Below are 20,564 nucleotides of genomic sequence, written 5' to 3'. Positions count from 1 at the left end.
AATAATCTGATGTTTCTTTCTTTGTTTATATTTATTTTTTCATTAGTAAATATTTATTTTCTCTCTCTCATAACCTTAGTAACATATGCATGTTAAAATTCCATATTGGCCATGTCCAAAAATTTATGTCATTTTTGTCTCTGTATATCCACTCAGCTCAGTAATTGGAATATAGTTGATGCTTAATAAATGCTTTTAAAATGAATAAATAATTATCAAATTGGTACAGCATCATTGTCTCTTGTTCACAGCTATAATTATTAGCTAGTCATTTTTGTATCATATGCCTTCCGTGTGTCAGGCAATATATAAAAATATCTTCCTGTTTTTGCCATTAAAGTGTTTACAAAATAACATGGAGATAAAATATTTATACATATAAGTATCAAAAATAACAGAAGAAAGTATTTGATAAATTCCAAATGAATAGTATAGACATTTTCTATAGGAGTTTAGAGGAGGAATAAATCACTGTAGGGCTTGAGTTGGACTTGGAGAGTTAGGAAGGCTTTGAAAGTGAAAATGGAATTTTAGGTAGGGGGAGGGGTATAAATAAAAACAGAGAATGTTTGAAAAATGGAGAGTGAGTTCATTAGCCTGGCTGAAGTGTACATTGGCATGATGCAGTAGTGGAAAAATAAGGCAGAAAAGATAAATTTGGGTTAGATTGAAAAATGTGTTGAATCTGAAGCAAAGTTGTGGAAATTTTAATCTGATAAGTGAGGTAATGAAGCAGTGTTTTAGGAAGATTGATCCAATAGTAGTGTGTAGGATGAATTGGCGATAGGGAAAACCGTTAGGAAACTCTTGGACAGATATGACTTCTTTATGGCTTCCTAGGTCCTTTCTTCATTTGAAATTGTTGGAAGCTTGAGCTACACAAGTTGGAAGTGGAGGAATGATTGTGAGTGATGTCATAGTAGAGGAAAAATCAAAAGGTCTTAGTAGATGATTGAATGTAAGGAGCAGTGGAGAAGTGGGTGACTCTAAATTTTAAAGCCTGAGGATATATGTTTCTTGAGGGCACAAAGTAGAGTGTGTTTTTGATTTGTGTACTTTCAGTAGTACTATAATGCCTTTCACATAGTAGGTGCTTCATAAATATTTATTTATAAATATATTAATAAATATATACGTACTATTGAATTAGAAGAATGATAACATCATTAACAAAGTGGGATTGTATAACTAGAAGGAACTTTAGAAAACAACTAATTAAAACTCCATCACTTTTCAGAGGGAAAAATTAGGTAAGTCAGGGTGTGCAGCCTATTTGTAGAAAATGATGAATTGTTTTAGACATGTAGAGGGAGCATAGGGTTTGAAACGAGAAAGTTGATGGTTCTCATATATGCTGATGCCATCACCTCTGGAGTATTCTGTTCATTTCTGGGGACGATATTCTCAGAAAGACATTTACTAACTGGAATTCACCTGGAGCAGAGTCACCAGTATGATAAAGGAGCTGCAGATCAGAACTAACTTGTGAAGATCATTTGAAGCTCATGTGTAACCTGGAAAAGACTTGAAGTCATCTTAGCTACCCCAGAGAGTAGAACTAGTAGAAATCAGTAGAAGTTACTAAGAATCACATTTCTGCTCAATGTCAGGAAATGATTCTTAACAGTAGGTGATGACTAAAAATGGATTCAGTTCCTTTAGGAGGTAGTGAGTTTCTCATCACTGCAAATGATTAAGTGGAGGCAGGATTAGCATTTGTCAGTATATGTTGGATTATATGACTTCAAATGCCCTTTCCACCTTGAGATTCTTGGACTATATGACTCCATGAGTTTGAGGTACTCAGAGGCAGTTGAAGTATAAAAATGCAAAAATGTATAGTAAAAGTGGAACTTAAAAGAGAGATCAGTGTTTTAATGGTGGAACAATTGACAAAGGCATTGAAAGAGGAAGGCTAACAGGTCATATGGAGTGCTTGCTAGTGTCAATGGATGATGTTAATATGATATCAAATTCTGTACTACATAGTGATTTATAATTAGTTTTTGGTATGTTTATGAACCATTTAGGTATGTCAAATCTGAGTAGATGCTTCAGCTAGGTGGTGCAGTGGATAGAGCACCAGTGCTGGAGTCAGGAGGACCTGAGTTCAAATCTCATCTCAGACACTTGACACTCACTAGCTGTGTGACCTTGGGCAAGTCACTTAACCCCAATTGCCTCATCCTGGGTCATCTCCAGTCATCCTGATGAATATCTGGTCACTAGATTCAGAGGCTCTGAAGGAGAAGTAAGGCTGGTGACCTGCACAGCCCTCCCTCACTCAAAACAAAGTCAAGTGTTAGTCATGTCATTATTTCTCTGATGGCATGATCTTCTTTGGCAATGAAGGATGAACACACACACACACACACACACACTTTAATAATAATATAGGACACTAGAATCAAAGTCTTGAGATGTCATGGTTAATATTTAAGTAATACTTGTTAGGTAATCAAGTAGTGAATAATTTAAAAGCTTTTCCCTCCAGGGTCTTCTCAGAGAGTCCTGCATCAGCACTAGATCTAGGGTACATGTCTCTAGTCTCTAGCTTACTTTGTCCAGGCTTTCCCAACCCCGTGAGGACTGAATTAGCTCTGATCTAGACCACCCACCTCCTAATTATTCCTGGACCAAAGACACCTCAAATTGCCAGCTTCTGCCTCCTATATGGACTTCTCCCAGTCATATCTTCACTTGTCCTTTTCTGTACTGAAGAGGGCCTATCACAGGATACATTACACCTGTTATGAGTCTGAGTTTAACAGAAAGGCTTTGAACAGTCTAATTACCTCCCTCCCTCAAGGGATCTATCTGCAGTCAGTGGTAATCTGTCTGAATTCATATCTAGTGGTTAGCATACTCCTGCCTTTAATATTCTTCCCCTTCCAGTGATTCTGAACCCCTTGCTGTCATTGTACAAAAGCTATACCCCATGGCCTGTTCTCTTAGTCCTAATCCCTTAACCCCCAATCCACCCCTACCATGTCCCATTCTATATCTGCCTGTTTGTCCCATTGTGCTCTCTTTGTTCTATAAGTAATAAACTTGATATCATCTTAAGCCTTTAACTTTCTTATTTACTCCTTCTTCTGACTCTCACTAACACCTGGCTCCCTCCTATTGATATTGTGTCCCTGACCACCCTTTCTAGTGTTGTTTGTGTGATGTGGTAGGGAAGTCAGAATACTTCTTGATCCCCATTGCCACTTCTAGATTCTCTACCACCACCACTCAGTAGCCTTTTCTCCCTGGAGGATCATTCAATCCAAATTTATTGCCTCATCAATATTCTGGTTGCATTTATCTACTGACCTCCCAGAATATTCTCTTTCATTTATCAATAAATCTTAACTCCTGTCCTTATACTTCAACATACATATTGATGCTCCCTCAAATGCCCTAAATCCTAGTTCTTAGTCTACTTAGTTCCCATAATCTGTGCCTCCACTCTGTGCCAGCCACGCACAGAGATGGTCATTCTCTTGATCTTGCCCTCATCATGCATGTGTTCTGTTTCCATGTTCATGAATTCTGAAATTCCTCGATCTGATCATAGTCTTTTATCGTTCTATCTTTCCCTCTGCCTTACCCTTCCCTTAACTCTTTTCTACAAACTCATGACAATTTCCAATTCCACTATTCCTTAGCTCTTATCATAGGCCATCACTCCTTTACTGGCTACATTTTCCTCCCTTCCCTTTCTCAATCCCTTGGTGAATCAGTTCAACCATTTATTATCCTTTATGCTTGAAACTCTTGACCACTTGCCCTGTTGACTTTGACCACTTGTCAAAATCCAATCTTAGATTATTTCTGTTATCTGCTACCTTTGCTTCTGTGTACAAACAGAGATGGAGAAAATCACAAAAGTGTGCTGATTGGAAGTCCACTACAGATTTATGAATCTCAATTGTGCCCTCCTGTAGCAAGGTGATTTTTTAAGCCTCTCTTACTGATTTGCTGTCCTTCTTACCACAGAGGCTATTCTAAACCTTTTCATCACTCTTCAAGTCTCTCATGGCCCTTCCTTCCTGGCTGTCCCAGCTGTGGATCTTGTCTAACACTTTACTGAAAACTTTGAGGCCATTTCCCCACAACTCCTTGTCCTGACCTCTTGCATCTGACGGTATAATATTTCAATGTGAAAAACAAAGGTTCAATATTTAAATGATTTCTTAGAGGTTTTATAGATGCTATGATCTTATCAATGAGGGTATCCACACCAACAGTTCAAATCACAACTGATCTTCCTGTGTTCATTTTCTATGACTCTTGACTATTTGTAATTCTTCTACAGAAGTTCTATCTGGAAATTATAGTATGGTACAGTGGAGTGGAAGAGTCTCTTTGTCATCTCTCATTTTGTTATATTATTGGTCCACCTCCTATTGTAGTTATACATATTTTTTATGTCTTTTGCACATTTTCTTGTGCACAAGTATTTGAAGGTAACAAGCTTATGCCTACCATGTATATCTCCATTTACCTTTGTGTAATTTATAATTTTGATTCTTTAGAAATTGGTTATTCCATGATTCACAGCCATGTAGTACCACCAGAAGAATTTTGTTATTAAAATGTTTTTGTTTGTGCACATGCATAGATACATATATAATGATGATGACTATTATTTCTGATCATATAGCTTGAAATTACAAGAAATATTTATTTCTCATTTGTAAGATGGAAATCCAAATTGTTTTACAGATAGTCTGAAAAAATAAAATATTGTCATATGTTTGATTATTATGTTTTTCTCCTCTAGGTGGCCATATTAATCTTTCAGTTAGAATAAGCTATAGAACCAGGATAGCATCTAAATACTTTTCTTAATCTAGGAAAAACTGATGAAGATTTATGATTTGTGAAATTGTTTTTGTACCATATTTCCATCTTTTTTCTCTCTGACCTTTTCTTTAAAACTTAGGCTTCTTTTCTTTTTATTATTTCTTAAGGATTTTCATAAAGTAGACTTTAGCTCTCTCATTTAAGAGGTTAAATAGGTACTCTGAGATAAAGTTCACATTGATATTTTACATTTTTATATTGCATAGGATGGATCAATATATTCTTACGTAAAGAATAAATTTAGTATACTATCTTAATTTGACTACTCTGTTGCTACAGCTTCAAGCCTTTACCAGTTCTAGTTCAAATGCTGGTGCAAGAGGAAGAAAAAACTACCATTATCATCATCATCATTACTGCTGCCATCTCTACCATCTTTGGGTTAAACACTGATGGAGGCCCCATATTTCACAAAATACTCAGTATTTATGAAGTGATTGCTGGAGAGATGATCTCTGTAACTGTGATATTATTGGTTTATTGTAGATGTTATGTAACTTTATATACTGTGGCATGGTTTTAGATTGCTAAAGTTGTCTAATATGCTTTTGAGGGAGTTAATTCAGTGTTCCCTTATCAAAAATAATTTCTTCCATCACTTATCTCTCAGGGTATCGCACATTCACATTTATACCTCTTAGTTCCTTTCCTTGTGGTTGTAGTAATAGACCTGTACTGGTTGACTTTTATGCTTAAAAAAAATCAAGCCATTTAAAGTTACTTTTTAACTTAAAAGATGTAAATGTTGATTTTTAATATTTTTTCATAAAAATAACCTGTTTTGTATTTTATATGAAAGCTATGAAATTTAAGGACCTTATAAATATACTTCCCTCACTAATTCATATATCTGGATCAGTACTCCATTCACTGATTCAGATAGCATTCCTTTCCTGGTACTTTAGTTTCTGTGGTCAAGAAGATAATAACTGGTATCAAAACCTCAGGATTCTCTCTTAATTAATTTAGTTGGTCCTCAGATAAAACACAAAAACTGCCATTAAACTTTTATTTGAAGACTTTTAGCTTGGTAAGAATCTTCCAGAACTTGAGCTCTACTGGCAGTAACCTTCAAAAACATAGGACCTTTCTATACCAAAATGAAACATTGAAGTAGTACTTAAGTAGTATACTTTATGAATATAGTCCTATTAAATCTTATAATTTATCATGAGTTAAGTAGGTATAAATAATTTTGTCTATTATTTTAGAATGGAGTAAGACACAAAGGTTTAATGAATTGCCATAGGTTAAGCTACATAGTGAAAGTTAGAACATACTAAAATTATATTAAAGGATTGAAATCATATTAGCTATGTAGAATTTGGTTAAATTTTACTTTGATTTTATTTTTTATTTATCAACTTATTTTTCTGTGAAAAACCCTAGAATGTTACTTTTTTGTAATAAACATAAAGGAAAATTGACCATTTTTGTAGGTGGGAGGATATTTCCTCCTTAGAAGATTATCTAGAGAGCTCACCTATCCAAATCAAGGAAGCTTTGTCCTGAAACAAATGGTACATTCCAATGAAGCCAACATTGTAGACTTTTTTCAAAGATATTTATCATTGTGATTGATCATCTTCAGGAATAGGAGTGACTTTGGTACCCTCTAAATACGTCTACTCAGGAAGCCATTTAATGCTAGATTGTGTTATTTGGGAGTCATTATGCCACCTGCTAGGAAGTGATTCAAGAAAAGTTACTCATTCATACCTTAAAGGGTGCAATACAATATCCTTTATCACTCATTTGAGCTAGCATGTAGCCATTTGGGTAGGATTAATATATGATTGCAAATTTCATTGTATAATCCATTCAGTTTCAACAAATAGAAAAAGGTCATGGTGGCTACTTGGCTGAAGGATGTGGTTTCCTAAAGCAGGGTTTTTTAAACTTTTTTCTACTTGTGATTCCTCAGCACTTCTTAAACTGTGTGTAAAAAGGGCTGTCTTAAAGGACGCAATAATACAGCAAGTGGGAGAGGTGGTGGTCTCGTTCACATTCTACTCATTAGTCACCCATGGGCTTAGGGTGAATTTGATAGTGCACATAAAAACAAGGTACGAATCTTGTAAGGCCATAGGCAACTTCTGAGTAGAGTCTTGGACGGTGCTTGTCCTATGTTCATTGCATACATGCTGAGTTTTCTATCATGTAGTCAAGGTGGTCCGTCAGGCTCCACAGCCTGGTTGTTCTTGGTACTTTTATCCCCTTTGGCAGTATCATCTTAAGTAATACCTTAGGCAAGACTTTTTAGTTGCCAATACACTTGAGTAGTCTTATTTGGAAGAAAAATAATACAGTGTTAAAGATAATTTCCATACATTGTCACACTCAGAGTTCCAATAGGTTATATTATACCATGGGAAGACCATAAAGGGAAGAATGAAGAGAAGAGTACCTCATATCTAATTTCTTTGTCCTTTGTATTTACCACATACATTATTTAACTTGATGAGACTATCTCTTATGCTCAGTATTCTGTCATTTGTTGATAAGGTGGGACTTGAGGTCAGAAGCATATAGCAAATTCTCAGCTTCCAACTTGAAGGCTTTAAGGGGAGCAAGCTTCCAATCAATGGAATTTGTTGCATTTTGGTCAGTAAGTCAGTAAACAAGCACCTACTATATTCCAGGCACTGGGGATACAAGAAACGCCCCTCCCCCCAAAAAAATCCCTATTCTTGAGGAGCTCATGGTGTACTTGTGGAGACAACATGTAAATGACTAAGTATAAACAAAAATATGAATAGAACGAGTTGGAGATAATTAATAAAGCAGAGACTCTTGTATTAAAGGGGATTGGGAAATGCTTCTTACAGAAGATGGGATTTTAGCTGGATTTGAAGAAGTCTAGAAGTGGTGATGAGGAGAGAGGACATTGCAACAAATGAAGATAATCACTGAAAATGCCCAGGGTCTGGAGATGGAATACGTTTGAACCAAGAACAGCAAGGAGACCAGTGTCACTGGATCGCAGAGTATGTGGAGGGGGAGTAAGATGTAAGAGGACGAGAAAGGTAAGAGGGAGCCAGGTTATGAAAGGTTTTAAAAGCTAAGCAGGAGATTTTGTATTTGATCCTGGAAATGATAATGAGCTACTGGAGTTTATTTAATGGAGGGTGGGGTGACATGGTCAGACTTGAGCTTTAGGAAGATCACTTTGACAGCCAAGTGGAGGATAGACCTAGAGTGGGGAGAAACTTGTGGCAGGGAGAGCAATAAGCAGGCTGTTCCAATAATTGACGTATGAGATGATGAGGACCTGCTCTAGGATGGTGATAGTGTCTCAGGAGAGGAGATATGTACAAGAGATATTTTGAAGGCATAATGGACAGAACTTGATGATAGATTGGATATCAGAGTGAGAGAGTGAGCAATTGAGGATTATATCTAGTTTATGATCTATAGGGACATGATGTGCTATTGAAGTAATAGTTCTTACTTCTTCAGGGAGACTGTTATAAATAGAGGTTATCCAAGGACTGCTGGTGCCTACTCCAGGTGGAAGCAAGTTAATTAAAAATCTTATCTTCTAGTGGATTCTCATGGAGAAGAATTAAGGGTACTATCAATGGAGAGCCATACAATAGCGACCATTTTAGTGGGAGGCTAAAATTCACTAGGACCACACTTATTAAATACTTAGAACATCCAAGGCACAGAGGACTCAGTGAGTTTTGAAAGTAGATTTGGACAAGAAATTCCATCCAGGAATAGCCCCTGGGCACAAGGACATTGGTATTGACAATCTTCCTTCCAGGAGCAATACAGAGGTGATTCCCTTTTACTGTTAATATTTCCTTTGATGAGACCTAAAGGATGATCATTGTAATTACAAGACAATTATAACCTATGTATGTCTTATATTAGCCACCATCATCCCAAGTAGACCTAATCAGCACTGCCTGGTTTTCTCACTTACCTTCATGCACAGTTTCTGTAATTTTTCCTCATTCTGGTCATTCTTCTCAGTCAAGATTTGTCTTGGTTAAAACCCAAGAATGAAATTAAAAGACCTTCTTTAAAGGTAACATTCACTTTAATTTAGCCAACAGTATGATAGCAAGTAATGTGAAAAAAAAGGCTAAGTCATGTGGAAGTGGAATTGATCATAGCATTTTAGGACTAGGTCATCGCCACCAGCAATTACAGAAGGAATATCTTTAAGGAGCCTAGACTTAGAAGGCAAGGAAATGGTAAACACTGTGCAGTTCATCCTTGTAGCCTGCAAAATGAAGTGCTGGCTAGACTAATGTATCAAAAACTGGCTGTCATGGAAGAGGAGAAATTCCACTGCTGTAAATGCAGCACTCTAAAGTATTCTAGACAGCTCAACCAGTGAACTTCATTGGAAGTGGAGTATCATCATAAATGGAACAGTTTCCTACCATCTCTTAGATGTAAAATTGTCCCCATAAAAACTTAAGAAGAATATTTTTCACCTGAAAAGACTTAGATGAATTGATGCTGAGTGAAGTGATCAGAACCAGGAGAACAACCACATTGTGCAATGATTAACTTTGATAGATTTAATCTTAGCAATGCAAGGATCTAAGATCCTAACTTCAAAAGACTCATCATAGAAACTGCTGTCCACATCCAGAAAAAGAGCTGTGGAGTCTGAATGCAAATCAAAACATTCTCTCCTTCTCCCTCTCTCCCTCTGTCTTTGTTCTTTTTCGTGGTTTCTCCCATTGGTTCTAATTCTTTACATATTGCACACTGTCTTGGGATGGGGGAGGGGAGATATGGGAAGAAAATTTGGAACTCATAATCTTATGGAAGTGAATGCTGAAAACTAAAAATAAATAAATCATATCTTATAAAAAAAGGAATGTTTTTAATAGATCTCACCTTACCAAATACTCTTAATTTCTCAGCTACTTGGAGAGAAAAACTCTCAAAATATAGACACCTAACAAAACTAAATGTGCATTCTTATGCACGGCCAATATCTTGATTTGTTTGCCTAGAAAAATGTACAAGCATGCGTTTGAAGAATACATTGCAACTTAATGACATCCTGATATCAGAGTTCAATAGAAAGAACACATTTAAAACAATTAACCCCTATGTAATACCAATCTTTATGTCTCTACAGTTATAAAATGAACCATAGCAAATTTAGAAACCATCGTAACAAGAAGTAATAAAGTAGCAATGAAACACAAGGGCTGTTTGCTTATGATAGGCATAGAATCAGTATTTCCTTGCCAAAGGAGGAAGAAGATTGACAGATATTCTCAGATCACATGATAAAGAGGTAAAAAGCCTACAGAAATATTTTCAGATCAAGCAAACATCACTTCACTAAACAACAGTAAAGGTTAACAACAAGTGTGCACCGTGTACTTGTGGAATATAACCCAAAGTGATTTACCATCAGATAGATTCTATGAAGCAGCTTAAGATTCAAAAGTTGAATCAAAAGATCTTCCCTAGGTGACTTCCACATGAACTTTGCCAATAATGTGTCAACAAAAACACCACAAATAATGGAAACAGTGTCAAAGAACAAATTTCCATATTATAAATGCTGAACTCAAAATGTTCTAAAAACTCAGCTACTAAACTGTACTTGAGCTGGAGCATTATCAAAGACCCAGCTATTGTCCATGATCTTTCCCAATGTAACACTCCATAAAAATTGAAGTATTTTTTATAGTTACTGCTGTCCCAAATACTCACAATCTTCAAGCTATGTAAACTAAAAGTTTTCAGTATATAGATACTTAGTGAAAGAAAAAAATAAATCAACAAGTTTTTATTAGTATCAACTATGTGCTAACTATTGTGCTAGGTGCTGGGGTTACAAATACAAAGAATAAAGCAATCCCTATTCTCTGTCTCAGGAGGCAATATGTACATATATGTGTATATACAGAATAAATACAAAATAAATCCAGGATTGTTAGGGAGGAGAGGTTGCTAGCAGTTGCAGAGATTAGGAAAGGCTTAGAAGGTGGTGCTTGAATGTTTTTTGAAGATGAGACTGATTTTTGTGCAAAGGCATGGAGATGACTGTTGTGCTTTTATAGAGGAAGAGAAAGAAAGCAAGTTTGTCTGGTCCATCGAGTACAAGAGGGCAAGTAATGTTTAGCAGACTGGAAAAAAAGATTAGAGCTAGATTGAGAAGGACTTTGAAAGCCAAATGAGAGAGTTTATATTTGATCCTAGAGGCAGAACAAGGCCAGTGGAGTTTATCAAGTAGGGAAGTGACATGGTTAGATTGACACTTAACAAAAATACTTTTGTCAGTGGCATAGAGGCAATGGATTAGAGTTGGGGGATATTTGAGGCAGGGAGATCAGTTAGAAGGCCATTGCAATAATCTAAGCAAGAGGTGATGAGGTCCTGAGCTCACAATAAACCAGTGAGGGAGGTTCTACAGGGATTATCTCTGTTTTAAAGATGAGGAAACTGAAGTTTAGAAAGATTAAGTAACTGATCTATGGTTGGTCAACAAACATTAAGTTTTTTTTGGTGTGCCAGGCACTATTCTAATTACTGAGTATAGAAAGAAAGAAAACAGTCCCTGCTTTCAAGGAGTGTATGTCCTAATGGAAGAAACAACATATAAGTTGCCAGTCATACAAACTAAATACAGAATAGATGAAGGTATAACTGACCATATATATATATATGTATATATATATGTACATATATATATACATATATATATACATATATATATACATACATATACATAACTAAGGTATCAGACTAATGTCTTCTTGATTCCAAGTCTAATACTTTATCATGCTACACTGCAACCACAGAAACCTACATCAACATGGAACATAGAGGTCACATTCCCTTTTGGTTTCCTTTCTGGAGTGGAGGAGTCAGGAAAGTGTTCCCTGGAGAATGCATAGCTATACTGTATCTTGCCTCTCTTCTTACATTCTGGGTCTGCATTTATAGTCTTATAAGAAACTGGTCTAAAGATTAATATCAACAGCAGTTATGTGAACTTTTCTGTTTATGTGTACTGACTGAACACAACCCAAATGTGAATGGATATGCCGCAGATATTCTACAAATGGCTTTACCTATTCTTTTTCTACCTTTGTGATTCTATACTATTATCTTACTCATTTTTGTTCATAATACTTGCCCTTTTAAGGTCTTTTCTCCGCCAATTCTGTCTTCTACCTCAGGATATACATAGATAGATACTTAGATAGATAGGTAGATAGATATAGATATACAGATATATATCTGTATATCTATATGTATATATATGTGTGTGTATATATATATAAATAACACATATATAGTCAATTCTTGTCAAGATTAATACTCTTAAATTTTTAAAAAAATTATAATTGTGATTTTATAATTATCAAAATAATGATTTTATAGTCAAATACAAAGAACAAAAAGGGATTGTGAACTTCTGTGAAGTTTTTTTTAAATTTATATTAAACAAAGAAATAGCAAATTTGTTTGTGTACCCTTCTGAATTTCATGTTTCCTGTATTTTAAAATATTTATTGGTCCATCTATCCCTCCTTTCCTTCCTTCCTTCCTTCCTTCCTTCCTTCCTTCCTTCCTTCCTTCCTTCCTTCCTTCCTTCCTCCCTTCCTTCCATCCTTCCTCTGGTACAACTCCCTAACTAATGAACTCCCAATTGAAGTCCCTCTTATAATAAATAAGCATAGTTAAGCAAAACATCACCATACCATTTTTCTCCCAGGTTCATAAACTTAGCATTGTCCTCTATTCTTCACTCACCCTCACTCCACATATCCATTCAAATGCCAGATCTTGTCATTTCTGCTTCTACAGCATCTTCTACATCCAACCTCTCCTCTTCACTTACATAGTTGCCCCACTTATTACCCAACTATCCATCTTCTCTTGCTTGAACTGTCGCAGCAGTCTTCTAATTGCTCTTCCTGCCTCAATTTTCTTCCCCTCTCCAAACTATCCCACAGCTTCCAAACTGATTTGTGCTGAAGTGAAAATCTGACCATGTCTGCCCATACTCAGTAAGCTCCAATGGTTCCCTGTTACCTCTAGAATAAAATGTAAAGTCTGCCCACAGTCTTAGCTAACTGTTCTGCAGCGGTCTTTTACCAGACAGAGTCACACTCTCATCTTAGATCAATTCACTTCTAGCTCTAAATATATATTCCTGTGATAATGTGGTTTCCTGAGACCCTCAGATTAAACTCTATTTATCTAGTCACTGCCTATGAACCATCAGAGACTGGTGAAATCAGAGTTGACAGAAGTCTGTATCTCATCAGTTTTTAAACTTTGATTTATGTCAACAAATGAATAAAAATTCATAGTTAGTGGGATTTTTTATTATTTATGAAGTATATTCCTTACATCAGTTTGGGGAGATGGTTAGTACATATACTGTCATCTCTATTTTTCAAATGAGGAAACTGAGTAGAGGAGCTAAATGCCTTGTTCATAGTCACACAACTATTAAGTATCAGAGCCAAGATTCCAAGCCAGGTCTTCTGACTCCATATCCAGTACCTTACCTAAGAATGAATGAGGTAATGAATGAATGAATGCATGAATACTAAAGCATTTATCGAAAGTACTTTGTACCTAGCATGGAGTTAAGTTCTGGGGATATAGATATGAAAGAGACAGTCCCTTATATCATGGAATTTTCATTCTAGTTGAGAGGGACAAAGCATATAGAGGAGTGGTGGCTAGAGACAGAAGTTTCAGGGATGTGTGGTCATAAGGCAGTTGAATGATGTTGTCCCAAAGGCAGTGGTAGTTTTTGTTGACATGATTACTGTTCCTAGATCAAGAGGTGAAAAACAAGCATGAAGGAATGAGCAGGAAGATGGCATGGCCAATTGACTGGGATAAACTAGACACAATAAGCCTTTATTGGGGTCCCAAGGCAAGAGATGGAAATCAGGTTGAAGAGGAACAGGACAGAGCAGCTGCAAAGCTGAAAAATGGCAGGAAGATTAAACTGACAACCAAAGTATTTTGGTGAAAACAATTTAAAATTGCTTGCAGATTCTTAGCACCCAAATGTTTTGGCAAGGAGGACTTTTTGAAGATGTTGGGTGAAATCATTTTGAAAAGATTGTAAACTCACAGTTTCCGGAAAAGCGTAAAACAGCTTGTTCTCTGCAGCCACAAAACTTACTGTAGTAGACTCTGTTTTAGAAATGTGTGAAGAGTCTTCTGATTCTGGTGAAAGTATATACTTGGCCTTTTAAAAGAGTGCCATCCTAGACATGTTGAGTGTAATATTGTGGTATTTTAAAATACCTGTCAGTATTATATTTTACAGTGCATTAAAATATTTTAAAGAAATTTTTGGGTAGCATTAAGGTTGGTTAAAGTGATTTTGCCAAGTTAATTGTAGATAACTGTTAGGGGACATGCTTTATATAAAAAAAACTGCACCTAAATATCAAAGATCATCTTTAAGAACCTGGTATTTGGTTTTCTGAGACCAAGATAACTTATCTCAATTGTTTGTTCTCATATCTGGAAATCTTTCAGGAAAACTATTTCATGTACTTTTTTTTAACTTGTTAACACTAACATAAATCAGCTCTTCATGATCCATGGAAATTAGTAACAAGAATATCCTAAATAAAGTAGAGCTACAAATCATCTTGACATCTTACATAAACTAATGAATTCCATATTTTCTCATATCAAACATTTAACAGACATATGAGAGCATGACAAAATAACCTCTATCCTCTGTTGTGCTTGTTCTCAAGTAGAAAGCACCAAGAAGTCATCTGGAGGGAGGAGTAGAATATGAAAGGATATGAATAATCAACTGATTAAAGAAATAAATCCTAAATGATAGTTGACTGTCACCTTGAACAGTATCCAGTTATACCTCATCTAAATTTAGATTGTACTTTTTGGTTTTTTAGCTTCATTTTTTTAACACAAAGAATTGATTTTATTGGGATCCCTTTTAGCTAAATTCTAAATATTTTGTCAATCAAATAAATATTGGTCCCTATGAACTCATAAACTCTTTGAAAAAATAGGAAAAGAAAGGACTCTACCAAATTCCTTCTATGACACAATTATGGTACCTAAATCAAAGAGACTTTAAACAAGGAAAGAAAACTATAGACTAACTTTCTTAATGAATATTGATACAAAAGTTTAAATAAACATTAGCAAGGGAACTAAGCAACATATCACACATATTATATATTATAACCAGGCTGGATTTTTACCAGGAATGCAGAGTTGGTTCATTATTAGAAAAACTATAAAAGTAACTGAGCATGTTAATAAGAATCCTGAGTATGTCATTTAATACAGAAAAAAAAGCTTTTGACGAGATACAACAGACATTCTTATTAAAAACACTAGAATGGAGATGAATACATTCAGTTTCCTTTAAATGGGAAATAATATCTATATAAAATCAAGAGCCAATGTTATCTGTAATGGGAATAAGCCAGAGGCCTTTCCAATAAGATCAAGTGAAAACAGGGGCATGAATAATGACCATTACTATTCACTATAGTGCTATAAATGCTAGCTGGTAATAAGAAAAGAAAAAAACTGATAGAATAAGCAGACAAAGAGGAAGTAAAGTGAACACTTTTTTGCAGGTGATATGATGATTTACTTTAGAGAACCCTAGAGAGGCAACTAAAAAAACTAATTGAAAACAATTAACATCTTCAGAAAAGTTGCAGTACATAAAATAAACACACACTCACAAATCATGAGCATTTTTTAATATTACAAATGAAATCCTGCAGGAAGAGATAGGAAAAAAAATTCCTTTTAAAATAACTGCAGATAGTGCAAAATACTTGGGAGTCTGACTGATAAGACACACATGGGTACTATGTAAACATAATCACAAGACACTCTTTACACAAATAAAGAAAGATCTCAATAATTGGAGAAATATTAATTGCTAATGGATAGGCTGAACCAGTATAATTAAAATGACAATACTACCTAAATGAATTTATTTCTCCAGTGCTTTACCAATCAAACTATGAAAGATAGTAGTAGAACTAGAAGAAGCAATAGTAATGTTCATCTGGAGGAACAAAAGTGATTAAAAAATTCATCTGGAGGAACAAAAGATTAAGACAATCAAGAGGATTAATGAAAAAGTGGAAAGGAAGGAGGCCTAGTAATACCAGATTTCAAACTATACTACAAAGTCAAAATCATCAAAACATTTTGGTACTAGATAAGAAATATATTGAATGACAGACTATATTAGATATACAATATACAGAAGCAAATGAACACAGTAGCGTAGTGTTTGATAAATCCAAAGATCCCAGCTAATCACAAAAACTGCTGGGAAAATTGTGTGTGTATGTGTGTGTGTGTGTGTGTGTGTGTGTGTGTGTGTTGTCGCATATAGTCACATTCCAGATACATAAAGGGTAAGGTAACATTATTAGTAAGTTAGAGGAACATGGAAGGAAATGCTTTTCAAAACTGTGATAGGGGATGACTTCGTGACAGAACAAGGGATAGAGAGGTTCACAGGACAATGTAAAATGGACAATTATGATTACATAAAATTAAAGTTTTTACACAAATAATATCAACATAGTCAAAATTAGAGAAGCAGAAAATTATGAAATTTTTATCAAAACAGTAATAGTTCTTTCAAAATAGTACTAAATGCAGGAAGAATGCTTTTCCTAAGCAAATTAGATTCTCTATTTTTCTTTAGTAAATATATTGAATAACCTGAATCTCATTTATTTTGAAGTTCATTTAATATTAACCAATTCACATGTAAACACTATATGCTGGGCACTCTGCTAGCTGCTGAATATAAAAACAAAACAAAATATGAAACAGTTCTTGCCATTGAGAAGCTTAATTACAGTTGAATTAATCCATTTTTTCAAAAATATTTTCAAATGCGTTTGAATTGATAAATTTTATGATATGAATAGCCTTTTTACTGGCTTCTTATAGAGATGTGTCCAGTTTGTCTTTGACTCCCCATTCATTATTGGTCATTAAAACATACCCCATCTATGACATGCTGCTGCTTTTTTTTAAAGTCTATTTCATAAATACAAATTTATACAAAACAATACAAAGATAAACAAAAATCCAACAGCATTTTGAATCTTTGAAGGAAGAGTACTCTGCTCTATGAAGTGAAGGCTTTGAAGAAAACCTCTTGTAGTGATGTGATGTCTCTGAAGTAATAGCAAAAATACATTAATAAACAAAGAGTTTTCACTTAGTTAAATTTTTATTTAAGTATCCAGCAGTTCTGCCTGGATTTAGATTTAGGCAAACATTTAGAAGCATTGTTACTTTCTTTTGTGTTTCCTGATTTTTTTATTTTTTAAAAAAATTTTATTTATTTTCAGTTTTCAACATTCACTTGTACATAATTTTGAATTTCAGATTTTCTCCCCATTTCCCCCCCTCCCACCACTGCAAGGACAGCGTGTATTTTGGTTACCCTTTGCTCCAATCTGCTCTCCCTTCTATCACTCACTCCCCTATCTCCTTTTTTATTTCCCTGAAAAGTAAGATAGATTTCTATAGCCCATTGCCTATGTATCTTATTTCCTAGTTCCATGTAAAAACAATTTTTAACATTCATTTTCAAAACCTTGAGCTCCACACTCTCCCTTCTCTCATCCTCACCTACCCTCACTGAGAAGGCAAGCAATACAAGACAGGCCTTACATGTGTAGTTATGTAAAACACTTCCATAACAGTCATGCTGTGAAAAACTAAGTATATTTCCCTCTATCCTGTCATGCCCTCTATTTATTCTGTTTGTCCTTTGACCTGTCCCTCCACCAAAGTGTTTGCTTCTGATTACCCTCCTTCCCCCAATCTACCATCCTTTCTATTATGCCCCTTCTCTTACCTTTTTACTCCCTGCTTTTCTGTAGGGTAAGATAGATTGAATACCCACTTGAGTGCATATGTTATTCCCTCGTGAAGCCAAATCTGATGAAAGTAGGGCTCACTTATTCCCTCTCACCTTTCTCTCCCCGCCGCCATTGTAAAAGCTCTTTCTTACCTCTTTTATGTGAGATGGTTTACTACATTCTAGCTCTCCCTTTCTCTTTCTCGTACATTTTTCCATGTAGGAATATAAACAAGTCAACTTAATAAGTCCCTTATGGTTTCTCTTTTCCGTTTACTTTTTCATGCTTCTCTTGATTCCTGTATTTGAAAGTCAAATTATCTATTCAGCTCTGGTCTTTTCAACAAGAATGCTTGGAAGTCCTCTACTTCCTTGAAGTTCGATGTTTTCCCCTGAAGTATTATACTCCGTTTTGCTGGGTAGGTGATTCTTGGTTTTAATCCTATCTCTTGACCTCTGGAATATCATATTTCAAGCCCTCCAATCCCTTAGTGTAGAAGCTGCTAAATCTTGTATTATCCTGATTGTGTTTCCACAATACTTAAATTGTTTATTTCTGGCTGCTTGTAATATTTTCTCCTTGACCTGGGGACTCTGGAATTTGGCTACAATATTCCTAGGGGTTTTCCTTTGAGGATTGCTTTCAGGAAGTGAGTGGTGAATTCTTTCCATTTCTATTTTACTCTCTGGTTCTAGAATATCAGGGCAGTTTTCCCTGATAATTTCTTGAAAGATGATGTCCAAGGCTCTTCTTTTGATCATGGATTTCAGATAGTCCAATAATTTTTAAATTATCTCTCCTGGATCCATTTTCCAGTAAGATACTTCACATTGTCTTCTATTTTTTCATTCTTTTTGGTTTTGTTTTATAATTTCTTGACTTCTCAAAATCATTAGCTTCCATTTGCTCCATTCTGAAGGAATTATTTTCTTCAGTGAGCTTTTGAACCTCTTTTTTCCATTTGGCCCATTCTGCTTTTTAAGGCATTCTTCTCCTCATTGGCTTTTTGGACCTCTTTTTCCATTTGGGATAATCTAATTTTAAAGCTGTTATTTTCTTCAGCATTTTTTTGGGTTTCCTGTATAAGCTGTTGACTCATTTTTCATGATTTTCTTGCTTCACTCTAATTTCTCTTCCCAATTTTTCCTTTACTTCTCTTACTTGATTTTCAAAATCATTTTTGAGCTCCTCTGTGGCCTGAGACCAATTCTTTTTTTTTCTTGGAGACTTTGGATGCAGGAGCTTTGACTTTGTTGTCTTCTTCTGGTTACATTTTGATCTTCCTCATCACCAATAATGTAAAAAAATACCTCTTCACTGAGAAAGTAAGAATCTATAGTCTGTTTCTTTTTCCATATTTTCTCATTTTCCCAACCAGTTACTTGACTTTTCAGCTCTTTGTTAAGTGAGGGGCTCCAGAAGCAGCCTTTGCTTCAGCAGTGGCTGTTGCCACCCTGGGCCTGGGACCAGACCACACTCCCCTCTCAGCCAGGTGAGAGACCCTTCCCATTGACCTTCAAAGTTGTTTGATATTTGTGGATTGAGAAGTCATGAAACTGCAGCTGCCACCAGCAATTCAGTCCTTTAAGGCCTGCTCTAGCTCCATTCACTGGCATGGTCCACTCCAAACTGCACTCCTTTCCCAGCCTGGCACAATAGACCCTTCCTGTCAACTTTCCACATTGTCTTGGGCTGGAGATTTGCTTCAGTCTGTCATTCTGTGGCTTCTGCTGTTCTAGAATTTGTTTGGAGTCATTTTTACAGGTTTTTTGAGGGGTTTAGCAGTAGAGCTCTAGCAGATCTGCTTCCACTCTACATCTTGGCTCTGGCCCCTTGTGTTTCCTGATAAACAACTAAGTAGAGTCTATGTTTATGGAATCAAATTAAACGTTGCTTATATGGTGACCTAATATGGTGTTCTAAGAATTTAGTACTCTATAAACTAAACTGTTTCTTATGAGGTAATTGCTTTAAAATCTTTTCTTGGTGTCTTATATTTGATTATATTTAAATTACTCCTCATATGTTTGGCAAAATATAAACATCAAGACAACTGTAACAACTTTGTTAAATAAACTCAACAGGCAGAAATATGTTGGCTGCACTCTGGGAAAAAAATCTACATCTGTATCTATATCCATCCCTTATCTCTATATCCATATCTATCTCTATTTATCTATATATCTGGATCTGTGATTTCTCTTGAGAAACTTGCTCTACTAACTCAGATCAGCTTGTAATCAGGTCTTCCTAACTCCAGGGGCAGCTCTTAGTCCACTACACCATATTGCCTCTCACCCTGAAAAGTATAATTTTTTTAAGTTTTTTTTTTTTTTAAAAAGACCCTTTTTACTTTGAAAAGATATCAGAGGGAATTATGCAAATGATTTATCTTTTTGCTAAACCAGTAGACAATAGAAAATGTCTATTCATACTTTTGTTTGGTAAAAATATCTGGCATCTAAGTATCAAAATTCTTGCAAAAACTGAATAGTATTATGTATCTGCCTGCTTTGTTTTCTTTGTTGTGTTTGATTGAAACACTTGAATGTATTTCTCATATCTTCAACTGGAAGGTAATTAAGTCTCACCCTGGTAAAACCTATATATACCACTTGGTTGCCTCATGTAGAGCCATAAGTATGCTGATAAAAGTTTTAACTACTGGCTCTCCAAAAAAAGTATGAATCACACATATTTAAGTATAATCTGCATTACAACATTTTTTCCGTTAATTTCTTAAGTCTAGACAATCAACAAAACAATCCTGATTTGTAGTGTTTGTCATTTCTAAAATGTAAATGCTCACATTGACAATTTAACAGTCGTCTCTCATTAGCCACTATG

General features: G+C 35.3%; 1 protein-coding gene across 4 annotated transcripts in view; it reads left to right on the top strand.

The window, feature by feature from the left end:
• Window positions 1–20,564, top strand: part of SYT14 (synaptotagmin 14) — a 261,665-nt gene that overhangs the window by 97,111 nt on the left and 143,990 nt on the right. The gene's annotated exons all lie outside the window — the stretch shown is intronic.

Source organism: Notamacropus eugenii, chromosome 2 (genome assembly GCF_028372415.1).
Source record: "Notamacropus eugenii isolate mMacEug1 chromosome 2, mMacEug1.pri_v2, whole genome shotgun sequence".
Taxonomy (NCBI): domain Eukaryota; kingdom Metazoa; phylum Chordata; class Mammalia; order Diprotodontia; family Macropodidae; genus Notamacropus; species Notamacropus eugenii.
The sequence above is the reverse complement of the archived record's forward strand: the minus strand, read 5'-3'. Positions and strand labels throughout refer to the sequence as shown.